Source organism: Lactuca serriola, chromosome 4, assembly GCF_051521515.1.
Source record: "Lactuca serriola cultivar US96UC23 chromosome 4, Lser_US96UC23_V15, whole genome shotgun sequence".
Lineage (NCBI taxonomy): Eukaryota > Viridiplantae > Streptophyta > Magnoliopsida > Asterales > Asteraceae > Lactuca > Lactuca serriola.
The window spans coordinates 17,381,303-17,399,115 of record NC_136411.1 but is presented as its reverse complement, the minus strand read 5'-3'; the positions used below and the strand labels follow the sequence as shown (position 1 = coordinate 17,399,115).

Here is a 17,813-nt window from a genome sequence, read left to right as displayed (position 1 = left end):
ACGTCGAAACTTTTAGTTGAGACCGACATGAGGTCGATTGAAAATTAATGGCTATCTAAAGTTAGAGTACATCCTATGTATATACTGCTAGTGCTTTCAGTCTTTCCGTTAGTCATTTCTACAGTGAACGGTTCTTTAAGTGTTCGTGATTTTTGCTTAAGTAAATGAGCAGATTTATGGTTCACGAAACTCCTCTCCGCTCCACTATCAAACATAATGCACGCATAATAGTTATCGAGGAGAAACGTACCAGTGACCACTGTGGGGTCGACAACTGCTTCCTCTTGGTCTATAGCCAAAACTCTTCCCACTCCACCGGTATTCCCTGCCTTCGGGCAGTTCCTTTTGAAGTGGCTCACCTCGTCACAACCGTAGCAGGCCTGGCCTACACCAGCACCAGGGACTTGGTTGATTGGCCTTGCCGGAGCTATGCAGAAACGGGTTGTGTTGTAACATCCAATTTAAAATAGAATAAATATATAAATCCGGAACCCCAAGATGTAATTTTATTATTATTTTATAGCCAAAATCAAATAATAATTAGCGGGGTGTTGGTATCGGGGAGCCAAATGAGATAATTTGGAATTTAGGGGGGTTAAAGTGTGATTCTGGGATTTATTTTTTTAAAGTTTTTCAGAAGGCAAGGACTGTTTGGTATCTTTTGGAATTAAAATGCAAGAATTTATGGGGGCGTGGGCTGATTTGTAAAATTTCGGATCTTATTTGAAAAGAATTCCAAATTCAGGGTAGGAAGGGTAAAATATGGACTCATGTTGGAAATAATTCAGGGAGGAAGGGTCATAGTTGTAAACTTGGCTTAAATTTTGAAAATAAAACACGGGACTTAAACCTGTGTCTTCCCCCTTCGTCGCATTTGGAGAACCCTAAACCTAAGACACCATTTTTGGAGCCGCCGCCGTTGCTGAAGACAGGCTCGGCCGTCGGCTGCTTCGTTGAGTCCAATCGCCGCCCCACTCCTCTACCACCTTGTCTCTCCAGCCGACGTTCCCCCATAACCCCCGATGTGAGCTGTCAACTAGCCCCACCGCTGAGCTCCCGCTATCGGCGACAGCAAGGACCACCGGGAAGGACGCCCTTCATTCCTCTTCATCCAGTCGTCGCCGGTATCACGTACAGACGCTGAATAACCACCCCCGTTGCCCGCTCCCATTGAAGACGAAGCCGATGTCGGTGATTTCCGACCACCCTCACTTCTTTTCCATCTCGTAGCTGCCATGTGCCACCGCTCGATTGCTCACACTGCTTCTACTGTCGACGACATGGTTGTACCACTGCCACATTCTCCTTCGTTTAGCCGCCACTGCTGCCCTTCTCTTGTGCTGCCGCCTCCACCCTTGTAGCTGTTTCCCTCCGGCGAGATCGAGTGGCCACCGGGAACACCCGCTGCCACCCTCTTATTCTTTTCCATTCGTTAACCACTGTTGTTGTGCTTGTTCTGAGTCTCCATGTGTTCGAGTTGCTGCTGCTGGACAAAAAGCCAAGGAAAAGACACCATGGCCGCTGCCTCAAGGATCGCCAAAGAGGGTGTGTATACTTCTGTAGGGTGTTATTTTTGTGTGTGTGTGGTTATTAGTGTTAGTGTGTATGTTAATCGGATGGTATTGTATATTGTAACAAGTGGAATAATGAAAGAAAAGTCTAAACCACCACCGTGAGGTGGTGGCTGCCGCCTCCTGCCGCCACCGGTCGCCATGTCGGGTGGCGGTGTGCTTGCCTCGTTGAGTATGTTTCGTTTGGGGTGCTTGAAACCCTAAAGGGCCTTGTAAGCCCTAATGGGCCCAATGAAGCCTAATGGGCTTAGTGAAAACCCTAATGGGTCTAACGGACACTAATTGACCTAAAAGCCCAACAAATTGATAAATAAGCTAATATTTGGATTGTGAACCCTAATTAGGGTTTGGAAAACCCTAATGCCAATAAAACCCTAATTTGGGGAAGTAACCGGGACACGAGAATTATTTAATAACTTGAGATATTAAATAATAATCATTGGCAAAGATTAATCTAAGCAATATTCGACTTAATGGATTAAGTCCTCAATGGGTTGAGTGAGAAACACTTCGCCCTAATCGTCATTTTATGTGAAAACCTAATTTCACTTGGGTTTATTGTTGGGCGTTTCTATTGGGCCTTGATGATTGGATTATTAATGGGCTTTGAGGTGAGGCCTATATGAGGAGTTGGGCCCAATTTGGAAAATTAGGCCATAAATGGGCCATAGTTTGGGCCTTAATGATTATATGATGTTGGGCCTTAGAATAAGACCCTATATAGGCTTAGGCCCAATTTGGAAAATTGGGCCATATGTTGGGCTTTGATTTCTAGTTGACTTTGGGCCTATGGGTTGGGCCCTGGGCTTGAATAACATCAACCTTGGGGTAATGTAGTAATTATCCAAGGATGCATTCAGGGTTACGTGTTGGGACCCAATATTAATAGGGTGTTATTTTGGTGTTGACAGTTCGGGAATCTGTCATCCAACAGCTGGGGTTGAGTCTGCGGAACTTCACTAGTGTACGATTGTGTCTTCGGGACTTCAGCAGTGTCAGGTGACTTATCCTCACTATATCAATAGGGTCAAAGGCACCAAGGCCGGCCCTTTATGAATTGTATTCGGATTATTGCATGTTATGTTTACTGATTTACATCCTGGTAGTTAGGATGGTGATATGCTATGCTTTAGTGACCCGGTTGGGTCGCTGTCCTGGTTATAGGATGTTGCTATGCTATATGATCTGTTAGATCGGTTGGCTTGTTATATGAGTTATGCTAGCGTATGATAGATATGTGCACATGTATGTTTGATTTGGGGTGGGTTGAGGCGGTCCTTCTTTGTGCTGAAGGCCAACATACCCAGGGCGGTCCGGATAGACTACAAACCCAGGAGGGTATGATAGTCAGACCGAAGGCCCGACGAGCGGTCCGGATAGGCTGAAGGCCCTACGAGGCGGTCCAGACGTGCCGAAGGCTCGGAGAGCGGTCTAGATAGAATGAAGGCCTGCGCGGCGGTCCAGTCAGGCTGAAGGCTCATTATGCATGTTGTTCTATATTTGTATTGATATGATATTGGTTCTGGTTAGTATGGGTTGATATTTTGGGGGTAACTCACTAAGCCTTCGAGCTTACATTTATCGATTATTGTTTCAGGTATTCGGATGATCGCGAGAAGGCGAAGGCGTGATCGTGCACCTCCTTACATTTTCATGATTGATTCAAAGGATACTCTGATGTTTAAATTATTTTGAAAGTAATTTGTAATGACTTAATGGTTTTAAATGTTTTAAAAAGTTTTAAATTGGCTTGAATTTTTAGGGAGTTACAAGTTGGTATCAGAGCCTTGGTGTGAGTGAATTAGAGGAACACTCGTGTGAATCCAGTCTCAAATCAAGGTAAGATTTTCAAAACGATTTCTAAAATGGTTTTCAAAATAATAGAGGAGGATGTAGTGTACAATCAGCCAGAGCTTGCGGATAGACCCTAAAATACCATACGGATTATTTGATTTGTGATAAGTTAGAACAACATGTTAGTACTAGGCTAGGGATCTTCAGGAATTGCATGATAGATTTGTCTGATTACATGATGCTTGCTAGCCTAGGATTTCCTTTATATGAGATTGACATCATTACTGTAGTTGCTTAGTGTATGCATCACGGTTATACATGATTAAGATCTTATAGCCTGGGAATGTTTGATTTGGCCTTATGTTCTGTTCTTGTTTGATTGGGAGCTTAAGGTAGGATTGGATATTCTAAATTCTATGGGGTCCAGCGTTATGTATGGCTAGCATACACTAGTGCTGCAGGGTTAGTGGAACTTTCATGGATGGGTGGGTTGTGTAAGGCCGGGAGGCCAGTTATGAGATATTTAGCATTCCTCTAGGAGTGAGGATTGAGCGCTCACTATGTTTATGTACATTGTTAGGGTGTTGTGGTGATACTTAAGACAAATATGGGTAGGTGTGGAAGGTAGTATGGGCCCGTACTACTGGAAGCACAGGACCCATACGCGTAGCAAGGAAGTCACAACCCTTAGGGTTTAGTTGGGAGTTTGTTCTCGGTTATTATATGGACTATACGAGATCTTTCTAGTGTATTATCAGAAGGATGATTACGAGACGTTTTGAGATCGGATCCGGGTCAGGATTGGGGGCTGGCAGCCAGGATAGGCCAGTAATGTCAGAGGATCGTGTAAGGGAGATCATCCGGGAGGAGGTGATCGAGAATGTTTGGGGACAGATTCTGGAAATGATTAGGTCTATTAGGACTGCCATGGTTGAGTATTCTGACGAGCTCTATACAACCATTGCTTCAACAGCTGTAACGACAACAGGGGGAGGAGCTGGTCGAGCTTTCCAGTACCGGGATTTGTTACAGGGACATATTCTGATGGGCAAAGGGCTACAGTTATTTGTGATCAGGGAGATGTTCGATACTCTTTACCTTCCACGGGATAATCGGGAGAGTCTAGCACATGTGATTCTAGATTGAGGCTTGGGGGGTTTTGCTCGAGGACGGAATGTGAGTCGCGGGGACTCCGGAAAGGAGTAATGCTTGTGTTCAGCTGGATTTATGCAACTGGAATTAAAAAAAATGGTTTATTGATAGGATTGGAATGTCGTTTTCTAGGGCAAGGATTGTGCCCTTTCAGTTTATAAGCTCGAAGGATTGAGCAGGCTTGTGACCCCAGGATTAGGTTGTATTCTATCTCGGGGTTAGTTGGTCTCCGGGATTGGCACAGTAGTTTAGCACTAGTAAGCGTGGGTGGGTCGATGTGGCATAAGTATTTTGGAGGTCCATTTCGCCTTGGATCTCTTGTATCGGATGGTAAGGATTGATTGTGCGATCTATTGCACTTTTGGGATTGGAGACTATGTCTTGATAGTAGTTGTGGTCTGGTTTAGGGCAAAGGTTGTTTCAGCTACTACAGTTCAGCTGTGGATGATCGAGCTGGTGAGTCAGTCAGGGTGCGAGACCCTGAATGATATGATTTCTAGAGCCGAGAGCGGAAGAATTGTTGGAGTACTTTAGGAAGAAGGGTATTATATGGGAGGTCTGCAGACAGAGTCCCGCAGGATGGTTATTCAGCATTTTCAGGATTCAGTGGTTATAGTAACCATTATTGATTGGCAGATGAAAGTGCCAAAGGAGGTAACTCGTTGCTGAGGTATTAGTTTGAGTATCTATTTGTTGGTCTTCAAGATTTGGATGAGGGATCATTCAATCATTAGGGATTGTCGATTTCCCTAAGATTCAAGAAGTGTTCATCTAGTAATTAGAAGCGTGTGATCATTTGGGGTTGGCTGGTAAAGGAGTACAAGTTGGAAAAGTCTGGTTGTCATCAGATCGACCGTTAAAAAGTAAGAAGGATTGGGAATTCTCAAATTTTCATGTATTGTGAAGACCGGGTTGAATCAAAGTGGGGGAGAATCGTCCCGGAATGCGGAAGCAAGATCGGTTTTGAAACTGGGATAAGTTACATATCGTTTTAGAGAAAGAAGACAACCCTAGTGGCTGCTTGGGCTTGAGTGTTGTGTGAGTTGGGAGTTTGGTAAAACTCCCTAGCATGTGAATCGCATCTTCTCGGTGGTTGATAGCAGAACTTGGGGAAATCAGGTTTTGGATTCTAGCCATGAATTAAGTTCAGTGGTGTGTTAGGTTGAGTGTGTGTTCGATTGGTATGAAAAGTGTTGGTATGGAAAGTGTTGTAAGACTGAGGGGGTAGTCGTAGCATTCACTAGCAACAGATAGTGCTAGAGTGATATAAGTCTGTGGATATAGCCGCAACATTCACTAGGTTGGTAGATATCATGAGCGCATTGCTAGGACGCGGAAGGGACAGTAGTAACCGCCAGTTCGGGTGTAGCAGTGAGCATATGGAAATCCACAGATGGGTTTAGGGGTTTCCCCAGAGGGAATAGACCTGGTTAAGCCAACGATAAGATTGTAGGAGCGCCACTACAGTTAAGAGACCAAGGAAGCAAGGAATTGCTTAAGGTTGTTTGTGATATAAGTCTATCGTTGGTCATGTAGCAATCACTTTTAGACTTGGATTTGGTGACGTTAGGATGTGACACATGGATCTGATCGGTTGGAGCAAGAGGGTGTTAGATTCACAGTGGCATGAAAACTAGTGGCAACTAGTTCCAGGGAAGGATTTCGTTCGGATGTCGTGTGAGACAACTATGCGGGAGTCTTTTAGCCCCGCAACCGCGCCGGAACCCAGTATTTCAGATGAGTGTTACTCGGTTGCGAAAAATCAGAGGATTTGGATGAGATGCAAGGATAGGTCCTAGAATTCCAAGTTACGGGTTAGACCCGAGTTATGTATATAGTGGTATTCCAATCTAGGGTATTCCATCGTGAGGATGACCGGACCCTACGGTTGAGTGGAACTAACGTGTTTAGTATTCCAAACCGAGGGTTGATTGGACCAAACATGTGCATGATACGAGGGTGTTCCATCCTAGGGATGACTGGACCCATCGTAGGCATGCCTGGTATTCCAGCCCGACGCTAATTGGGCCAGGAATGGGTATTTGTGCTTATGAGTCGGTTATTATATGTATGTGGTTCGGGAACTAAAGGATCATAGTTAGCAGTGTGTGATTTGTGATTCTGTTTTCTAGTGGGAACCTTAGGTTATCAGAAGTTGAGTAGTCAGTTGGGAGTAAGTGCAATGCATTCGACGATGATCCAGTGTGGGCAGTCTGTCAGGGAGCCAGACCATCTCGAGACTTCAGATTCCGAATCGAGTAAATCTGATCATATTGCAAGGGATTCGTTTATTTATAGGGTTTAGAACCCTGCGAGGGTTGGTTACGGTTGCCTTGGAAAGGCTAGAGTTATGCTCGGGATTGTAGTTCAAGTTGTTTGGCGTGTAAGGAATGAAAAGAAAAGATTTTGAGGACGAAAACAAATTTAAGTGGGGGAGAGTTGTAACATCCCATTTAAAATAGAATAAATAAATAAATCTGGAACCCCAAGATGTAATTTTATTATTATTTTATAGCCAAAATCAAATAATAATTAGCGGGGTGATGGTATCGGGGAGCCAAATGAGATAATTTGGATTTTAGGGGGTTAAAATGTGATTCCGGGATTTATTTTTTTAGAGATTCTCAGAAGGCAAGGACTGTTTCGTATCTTTTGGACTTAAAATGTAAGAATTTATGGGAGCGGGGGCTGATTGGTAAAATTTCGGATCTTATTTGAAAAGAATTCCAAAGTCAGGGTAGGAAGGGTAAAATATGGACTCATGTTGGAAATAATTCAGGGAGGAAGGGTCATAGTTGTAAACTTGGCTTAAAGTTTGAAAATAAAACACGGGACTTAAACTCGTGTCTTCCCCCTTCATCGCATTTGGAGAACCCTAAACCTAAGTGACCATTTTTGGAGCCGCCGCCATTGCTGAAGATAGGCTCGGCCATCGGCTACTTCGTTGAGTCCAATCGCCGCCCCACTCCTCTACCACCTTGTCTCTCCAACGGACGTTCCCCCATAACCCCTAATGTGAGCCGTCAACTAGCCCCACCGCTGAGCTCCGACTGCCGGCGACAGCAAGGACCACCAGGAAGGATGCCCTACATTCCTTTTCATCTAGTCATCGTCGGTATCACGTACAGACGCTGAATAACCACCGTTGTTGCCCGCTCCCATTGAAGACGAAGCCGATGTCGGTGATTTCCGACCTCCCTCACTGTTTTTCCATCCCGTAGCTGCCATGTACCACCGCTCGATTGCTCATGCTGCTACTACTGTCGACGACATGGTTGTACCGCTGCCATCTTCTCCTTTGTTTAGCCGCCGTTGGTGCCCTTCTCTTGTAAAGCCGCCTCCACCCTTGCAGCTGTTTCCCTCCGGCGAGATCGAGTGGCCGTCGGGAACACCCGTTGCCACCCTCTTCTTCTTTTCCATTCGTTAACCATTGTTGTTGTTCTTGTTCTGAGTCTCCATGTGTTCGACTTGCTGCTGCCGGAGAAAAAGCCAAGAAAAAACCACCATGGTCACCGGCCATGGTGGCTGCCACCTCATGGATCGCCATAGAGGGTATGTATCCTTCTGTAGGGTGTTATTTTTGTGTGTGTGTGGTTATTAGTGTTAGTGTGTGTGTTAATCGGATGGTATTGTAAATTGTAACAAGTGGAATAATGAAAGAAAATTCTAAACCACCACCGTGAGGTGGTGGCTGCCGCCTCCTGCCATCACCGGTCGCCGTGTCGAGTGGCGGTGTGCTTGCCTCGTTGAGTATGTTTTGTTTAGGGTGCTTGAAACCCTAATGGGCCTTGTAAGCCCTAATGGGCCCAATGAAGCCTAATGGGCTTAGTGAAAACCCTAATGGGTCTAATGGACACTAATTGACCTAAAAGCCCAACAAATTGATAAATAGGCTAATATTTGGATTGGGAACCCTAATTAGGGTTTGGAAAACCCTAATGCCAATAAAACCCTAATTTGGGGAATTAACTGGGAGACGAGAATTATTTAATAACTTGAGATATTAAATACTAATCATTGGCAAAGATTAATCTAAGCAATATTCGACTTAATGGATTAAGTCCTTAATGGGTTGAGTGAGAAACACTTCGCCCTAATAGTCATTTTATGTGAAAACCTAATTTCACTTGGGTTTATTGTTGGGATTTTATATTGGGCCTTGATGATTGGATTATTAATGGGCTTTGAGGTGAGGCCTATATGAGGAGTTGGGCCCAGTTTGGAAAATTAGGCCATAGATGGGCCATAGTTTGGGCCTTAATGATTATATGATGTTGGGCCTTAGAATAAGACCCTATATAGGCTTAGGCCCAATTTGGAAAATTGGGCCATATGTTGGGCTTTGATTCCTAGTTGACTTTGGGCCTATGGGTTGGGCCCTGGGCTTGAATAACATCAACCTTGGGGTAATGTAGTAATTATCCAAGGATGCATTTAGGGTTACGTGTTGGGACCCAATATTAATAGGGTGTTATTTTGGTGTTGACAGTTCGGGAATCTGTCATCCAACAGCTGGGGTTGAGTCTGCGGAACTTCACTAGTGTACGATTGTGTCTTCGGGACTTCAGCAGTGCCAGGTGACTTATCCTCACTATATCAATAGGGTCAAAGGCACCAAGGCCGGCCCTTTATGAATTGTATTCGGATTATTGCATGTTATGTTTACTGATTTACATCCTGGTAGTTAGGATGGTGATATGCTATGCTTTAGTGACCCGGTTGGGTCGCTGTCCTGGTTATAGGATGTTGCTATGCTATATGATCTGTTAGATCGGTTGGCTTGTTATATGAGTTATGCTAACGTATGATAGATATGTGCACATGTATGTTTGATTTGGGGTGGGTTGAGGCGGTCCTTCTTTGTGCTGAAGGCCAACATACCCAGGGCGGTCCGGATAGACTACAAACCCAGGAGGGTATGATAGTCAGACCGAAGGCCCGACGAGCGGTCCGGATAGGCTGAAGGCCCTACGAGGCGGTCCAGACGTGCCGAAGGCTCAGAGAGCGGTCTAGATAGAATGAAGGCCTGCGCGGCGGTCCAGTCAGGCTGAAGGCTCATTATGCATGTTGTTCTATATTTGTATTGATATGATATTGGTTCTGGTTAGTATGGGTTGATATTTTGGGGGTAACTCACTAAGCCTTCGAGCTTACATTTATCGATTATTGTTTCAGGTATTCGGATGATCGCGGGAAGGCGAAGGCGTGATCGTGCACCTCCTTACATTTTCATGATTGATTCAAAGGACAGTCTGATGTTTAAATTATTTTGAAAGTAATCTGTAATGACTTAATGGTTTTAAATGTTTTAAAAAGTTTTAAATTGGCTTGAATTTTTGGGGAGTTAAATGTGTGCCCCTTCCTATTGCAGTTAGAGCACTGCATTTCCCGACAAGGTCCAGTGTGGTGGAAGTTGCATTTGTTGCACTTCAGCAAGTTTCCAGCGTACTGCTTCACCGAAGCAGCAGCGGCAGGTGCTATCGCAGCTTGAACCGCCTCGACCTGCTGCTTTTTGGCAGCTTTCTGCGCAACGTTCTTCTTCTTGTCATCCTAGAATTTCCGCTTGTTATTAGCGGCCTTGGAGGGTTCTGAGACGGCTAGGGTTGTTGTTTTTGATGGGGTAGGGACCCCATGGTCAATGAGCCGTTGTGCCAATCGCTTGGCACTATCGAAGGTAGCGGGGTTTGAAGCTAGTAAATTCCCCTGGAATGGAGGCACTAGCCCCCAGATATACCTCTCCACCTTCTTTTCTTCAGAAGGGACCATTCCTAGACATAGCACTACCAAATCACTGAATCTGGCAGTGTAGGAGACTATGTCGGAGCCCTTCATGGTTAGGCTCCAGAGCTCCTGCTCCGACTTTTGAACTTTTCTCGTTGGGTAGTATTCTTCAATCATGAGCTCTTTAAGAGCTTCCCAGCCGATAACATTGGCCACTATAAGAGATAGTGACTTGACATGGCTATTCCACCACGTCATAGCTCGGTCCGCGAAGGTGCATGTGGAAAATTTGACTTTGCTCCCTTCTGGACAGGAGCAGATCTCAAAGATCGACTCTATCTTCTCGAACCATTGCAAGAGGGCAATGATTCCGCCAGTTCCATTGAAGGCCCTGGGTTTGCAGCTGACGAATTCCTTGTATAAGCACTCTCTGGAGCGCACTGGAGCTTCGACAATAGAGGGAGGCACATTAGTTCCTCTCCCACTAGTATCGGTCGAGGTGAATTGTCCTAAAGCTGCAGTAACAAATGCATTCACAGCAGCTTGAATAGTTGTTGGGCTGTATTGAGGAGGAGGTGGAGGTGGTTGCGTAGGAGTTATCGGAGGATTACGCCTCGTCACTCTTCGAGGAGGCGAAGATGAATATTTCACATGGAGGAGTGTGCATCTTTATGTTGAGTGTTCTTCTGTCGTGCGATTGTTTAACTAAAAGTTTTACAAAGATGGAAATTATAGTAAGAATCAATTGAAAATACGATTGAATGTAGATCTAGTACTAGAAAGATGATAGCATTTGGATGATAATTTCCATGAGATTAGATATCTGTCAATAATATTGGTATTACAGATGTAGCAAGTTCGGGAAAAATGACCTAGGAGTAGGTCCTACATCACACCAAGACAGGAAAATGTTTATAGAACTAAGACCTAAAAAGACTTAACAAGTTCTAAGTCTTATCATAGATAGGAAACTAAGACTAGAGTTTTTACATAGACTTAAGTTATATCCAAAAGAGAAAGTTGAGTAGGCTCTATCTACGACGAGAACTACCGGAACGAGTCCTTGATTCTAACAGACGACGCTCCATGTCTCTCATGCGCCTTTCATATGTTTCATGACGAGCTCAAAGTTCCCTGACTTCAGCTTGGGTTGCAGTAAGATCTCTCTGCAGTGCCGCATTTTGGTTCCGAGTCCTTTCATAAGCAGAATCAAGATGGCGAATGCGAACTGTATTGACTCCCACATCGGCATCAACTTCCATGATTCGGTTGATGGCCGCTCTACCTTGCTCATCATTACGAGCAATCCTGCGGACCAGGATAGGCAGGACTCTGTCCGCTGAGCCTCCTTCGCTCAAGTTATAGAAGCTTCGATCTCTGTTGTAAGGTAAGCTTTGACCCTGTTCGTGGCTCCATCTGTTCAAGTTTGTTGCCCACAGAGATGTGGGGCCTTGAAATGTTGGACGAGGGTTAACATTAGGGATTTGAGCCACTGGGGGTAGGTTATTAACTTCGGGTTCGGAGTCACAATCCTCCGAGAAGTTCTCTTCGAAGTCGTCATCCAAAGGGATTGGATGATTCTCTCCTGGCTCTGCATCGAGCCATCCTCCATTACCTTGGTTAGGGAAGTACGGGTCGTCGTGGCGATGGAATCCAGCCATGTTATCTACACGAGAATAAGGATAAAAGAAATAATTAATAGACATACTAATTTAGATAATTATAGGATGATCTTTGTCAGTTACTTAAATACTTGCACAGTGCATACCAGTTACATGTAATAAAAAACAGGATAGACCTTAGAATAAGTGACCCTAACTCCAAATCCACAACCAAACAAGGAACAGGAAGTAAAGCAAAAACCACAAATTCTCAGTCTATGACATCCTAGTCACATATAACCTTAGCGTATCCACTTAGCAACTATTGACCTACTAATAAAGACCTTTAGTTCTCAGGTAAGTAATTATAGTAACACAAAATACTCCTATAGTATTTTAGGTTAACGTTCTGTTCTAATGTTCTCATTGTAGTAGTGTTGGTAAGTTTTTATACTTGTTGCAACCTCACATCCATTCTTAGGCACATGCTAATCACTTCTCAGAAAAATATAGTTGATCAAGCTATATCACTCCCAAATTTGACTATATGTCTCTAAGCCTAATTGTGTTGTTCAACAATCATAATACTTTTGTTCTGTCCTAGCGACACTGATTTAAGTATGAATGCAGGTATGTATACTTGGTTAAATATTTTATTGTTTAAAAGTATAAACTCTTGGTCAGAGTATTTTAATCCCGTTGTGTTTATAGTTTGTATATCTTTTATGGGTTGATATACTCGATTCACTATAAACAATGCTCTGATACCAATCTGTCACACCCCAAAACCTGAATGGCGGAAACGTTCTGGGGCGGAGGACGTCATGTACAGTATCACAATAAAGCATAATAGTAAACAAGCAACAACGTCATCCATTACATTAATAATATAATTTAATACAAGTGTGTTCTGTTTAGTTATAAGACACCAAAAATATGAATCAAAATAAGAGACGAGTCTTGAACGTGCTCCATCTTCTCAAAACCTGGCATCGGTACTTGTCTATTGATGACTTGAGAATACAAGTTATTTTGAAAGTGTAGATCAACATTAAAGCTGGTGAGTTCATATGTATTTTAGTGTAATTGCTTGTATGAAAATGTTTGTAAGTGTTTGATGTATAAGTTTGTAGTAAATGTTTGTATCGCCTAGAAAATCCTATATTTTCTACTAAACGTAGCCTTCTACCAAGGCATCAAATGTTCTACATGTTTGTTTCTTATAAAGTGTGTATTTTCCCAAGTGTGACTATCATTATCAAAATATAGTTTTTGCATTACCGTTTATGTGAGAAGATCACAATGTGAATGCAATGGGAAAATAATAAAGTATTGTAGTGTTGTATTATAATAACTACTGATGTACTAACTGTTGGGTTTTGAGCATTCTAACACTCCTAAGTGTACATGCAACCCTAAATACCTTGGATCTATGTTTTCTCTATTATACATGCAAATATGAACTTCCAAGGTATTATCCTAATCTAGCATACAAACTAATGAATATAACAAGATAGAATACATACCTCTTTGATGTAGAATGTCTTCATGAAGCTTGAGTGCCTAGTGCCTCAAGTGTGACACCTCAAATGGTTCACACAACACCAAATATACTTGGAATGACTTGAGAGAAATCCACAACTCATGAAATCGGCTAGCCCTTCTTTTACACACACTAGTGGCCGATTTTGGTGAATAATATGATGCTTATATATTGTGATACAATTAGGGTTACACCATGTAAAACCTAATTGTCATGACCTTTCATTTCCATGACCCATGGGCTATGTAACCTCCATGGAGCATCCTATGCGTTTAACCCAACTTGATTATCCATGGAGCTTTGGCCCACTATATAAGTTATGGATGATTTGCACAATCAACCCATATATTTAATTAGTCTTCTTTTGATCACATAATTAATTATAAATTAATTCTTGATCAATACTAATTAAATATTATTATTCTTATTATTAATATACTAGAACTTATAATATATTAATAACCATAAGTGTCTTATTTCTCTCATTTAGTCTATCCAAGTGCATGGTGCCATGCAACCCAAATGGACCATGCAGGGTCGGGTCAAGTCTTACCAATTATAGTTATGGACTTAGACATTAATCCGACAGTCTCCCACTTGGATAAGTCTAAAACTATTATTGCGTATGACTTCAAGAACCGATTGGCAATCGTAGCTCTCAAAAGCTTCTGTCGAACTCTGACCTTGTAGATGAACTCTGACCTTTGTCAATGACTTGTCCATTAGATAAGGGATCATATATTCCTCCATTCTAGATATCATATGGACTGAGACATGGATTATAATCATTCTCTCTGTCCATTTGTTGTTTCCCGATTTCCGATTTATGACGACTGACTAATTGAACAAATCAAATCAGTCCTAGCCCGGCCGAGCACTTCCATTTGTCATCATCAAATCATCGAGGGGCCCACAGATATCGCTTTTATCCTAAAGGTAAAAGGAATGGATAAACTTCGACTCATATGGCTTATGCTACTACTTGTTGAATCATACACAAAGGCACGTTTTATAACATCGAGTTACCAATGTGTTTTCATGCAATCAATGTATAACCAACTCATATCTCTAGGTTTTAAGAATATAAGATATTATCGTCTCATGATCACTCGTGATAAAATCCATGAAGTTATTCCAATGAGCGCGGGTTGAATCCAATACTCATAACTTATGAGCACTCATGAGTGTTGTATCCCTTTGTCCAACATCTTAGACCTCTACAAGCCAACCCATCACAGTCTTAATTCATATCTACTTCCAACATATGACCGACTATGGATGGTTTGAATAACTTAGTCATCCAGAACAATGACCTAGTTTATTCTGGAAGTCAAAACATGCAAAATGAAACACAAGAATAATTGAATCGAATATGGTATCAAAACCTATGAACATAAATAAAACACCTTTTATTTATCACCATATGATTACACATTATTCATTGTATACTGTTTTAGCTATCAACTTTATTCCTGAATTTAAAACAATAGTTGTCCCATGCTCCAAGCATGTACACTATGTTTTTTAAACACTAGTCATGCCATACACCAATTATGCATACTATGTTTGTCTATGATCTTTACTTTGTGAAATAGATCAATTGAACATAACTCCAATGATCCTTTTTTCATAGTCCCAAATCCTTACTGCAAATGCAAGAATTCCAAATTCATGCCATTTACTGAAATCTGTGAGATTCTAAACTTATATGTGTTGATCCTCTTGTAATGATTATGCACAAAGTCAGAAAGACTTGACAACAAACATTACAGAGCATTCCAAAGGAGATCAACTCCTTGGAAACATCCTTCTTGCATTAAGTTTCCTAATCTTACACATATTGAATAATTTCTAACTTTGAAACATTTCCATATTCCATTTTGACTATCACTTCTAAACAAGAGTTCCCTCCTTACAAATTATGTCAATATGGTCCTTCCAGAATTATCACTATACTTCCAAATGTCCTTGAGCAACCAATCTTTGGTAAACCTTAGATTGTCCTCGATAATTTTTTAATCCTTTTAGTCATATCCAATTCTAGACCTTTTCCCTTCTTAATGCCCCAGGCGTTAGGAAAATTTTAGAAAGGATGAATATAGCACATGCAATCGATCCTATATCTGAAGCATATGGGACACGATTCATGATGTCTCACATAAAGACTAAACCAGACTTTTGCTATAATATTTCCATTTCAATATGCCAAGTTCTCATAATTCAGATTATGAAAAGGGATGTCGATCATAATCGAATTTTAGAACACAAATAATGGGCCCATATATTAGAATTTTCTTATGTTGAGCCATTCCAACATAACATTCATATATATACTTGACTAAATACGATTAAAACCTCAATCTAAGCTTTTAGATTTGAGATGAAGTACAACTTCCTCTCCCTTAATTATAGCAAAACAAATTTTTCCCAATTGAAACCTTTTGTTTTCTATAATTAACATTGCTAACTTGCAACCTTTATCATAATTATCATGCTCCCACTAACATGATGATTATTAGCATAACACTTATGCTCCCACTAGCTTTGACATGTACTCAGAAATCAACTGAACTTCTAGAAAAAACAATACTTTATTGACTTTCTTACCAAGGTTCAGATTTCTGATACTAGACTGATTTGATAAAACTTTATCAATATCATACACCTTATCTTAGATAGCTCACAGGTGTGTCTAAACAATTTCAGAACTATGAAAAGGGATGTCGTAATCATAGTCTCAATTTTTTAGACCTTTGCCACTTCTCACAAGTCCATGTTAGTGTGCCGGTTAACCACACAGCTCCACTAACAACTTTGAGAATGCAAATATCACAATTGCTATCTACTTCAAATCTACTTGGTGGAAGTGTTTCCTCACCATCATTTTCATGAATCGGAGAGAAACCTTATGACCCTTAGATTTAATGGTGTATGTGTTCTTATCCATGTGAATTGTCAAAACCATAGTCACAAGACAAGGATAATGACAAATCCAAACTCATATGGACTGAACTCAATCTTAATTTCTTGCCACCTGGCAGCTCAAGGGCCTGCCATTGCTTCCAAGTTGTTGTGCAACCAATTGAGAACTCTAAGAACTCATATTCAAAGCCAACTTTAATTGGAATGGGCATAGAATATGTCAACACGATGGGTTATAAACCTCAAGTCGTGTGCTAGTGAAGAACTTCAGGTTTTATTCTTGATTAGTTCTTAAGACTTTCAAGACCTTTAAGACTCCCACTGTCCTCTTGACATATAAAACTTTCTTGTCAAATATTCAAGGGATAGTGCGGATTCTTTATCAAGACAAACACTTCACACAATTGGCCTAAGTTGGTCTTTGTTTTATCCAAAACATCACAACATACCAACTTCAAATGTACAAGAGTAGGACACTTTTACTCTTACATTTGACACGTGTTTTTAAACCTTTCTTTAAGACATGTCACTCAAATTGCAATCTTGGGGTATGACTCTAAGACTTGTATTGGAACGAAGTATGACTCATATTTTTGATTTAACCATTTCAACAATTCAAGATTCCTCTTCCTTAGAGAACTAATTGTGATATGGTTTCTTAATCATTAAGATGATCACAAAACTGATACTAAAGTACTCTCCCATCTTTTCAGATTTGAGAAACTTTTATCCTTCTGCCTAAGTTGATTCTTCTTATTCGCTCTGCCATACATTGGGACCTTTTCCAATGTCTCAGAGTTACACTTAAGCTTGTAAGTATAATCATATTTACTGAGCTTTAGTAAACTATGACAAATAGTCTTATCAATCTTTTGTGGTGGACTTAATCAGTGCACAAGAATGTGTACTCGATCTCTTAGTCCTTTACTTAACTCACACATCCATGTGACCGAGTAATTAGTCTTAATTTTCCAATACTTGAAAGTTCTCATTCATCATGCTATACAACTTGCATGATTCCAAGTTCCGGTCCAATTGAAACTTGGGTGATGAGAATCTTTCCTTATTTGGTAAATTTAGACATTACCACAAATGAAAGAATCAATTTCATATTTCCACTCTTGCTATTAATGGAATCATATAAGCAACAATTTTTCCTCAAATTCCACTGTAAGGATATTTTAAAATAAATAAAATCATCATTTTTCCTTTTATTTTAAAACTTTGCAGAAAAACTATCCTTACAATGCAAAAGAGCATGAAAACTTTGTTGTTATCTATTCCTACGCAATATATCATAACTCCTAAGAAATAGCTCAAGAATCCGATCTTCAAACTATGCGATAGAAATCCATCTACGCGATCAGATTCAGCATATTCTTTCTTTAAGTTTCTTCACTTTTCTTTGATTCTTAAAACATCAACATGTGACCCAGTCACATCATGTATCAAGAATCTCATAATAGAAACTTAGCAGAGTTAGATAGTGGACTTTACCTGAAGTAGAGT

The 17,813-nt window shown here is 41.2% G+C and overlaps 1 long non-coding RNA gene across 1 annotated transcript; it reads left to right on the top strand.

The window, feature by feature from the left end:
- Positions 1-1,417: 1,417 nt before the first annotated feature.
- LOC145101096 (uncharacterized) lies at positions 1,418-3,326 on the top strand. Its single transcript, XR_013705457.1, has 3 exons — positions 1,418-1,545; positions 2,483-2,570; positions 3,169-3,326. It is a non-coding gene; the product is annotated as an uncharacterized LOC145101096 (long non-coding RNA).
- Positions 3,327-17,813: the final 14,487 nt, after the last annotated feature.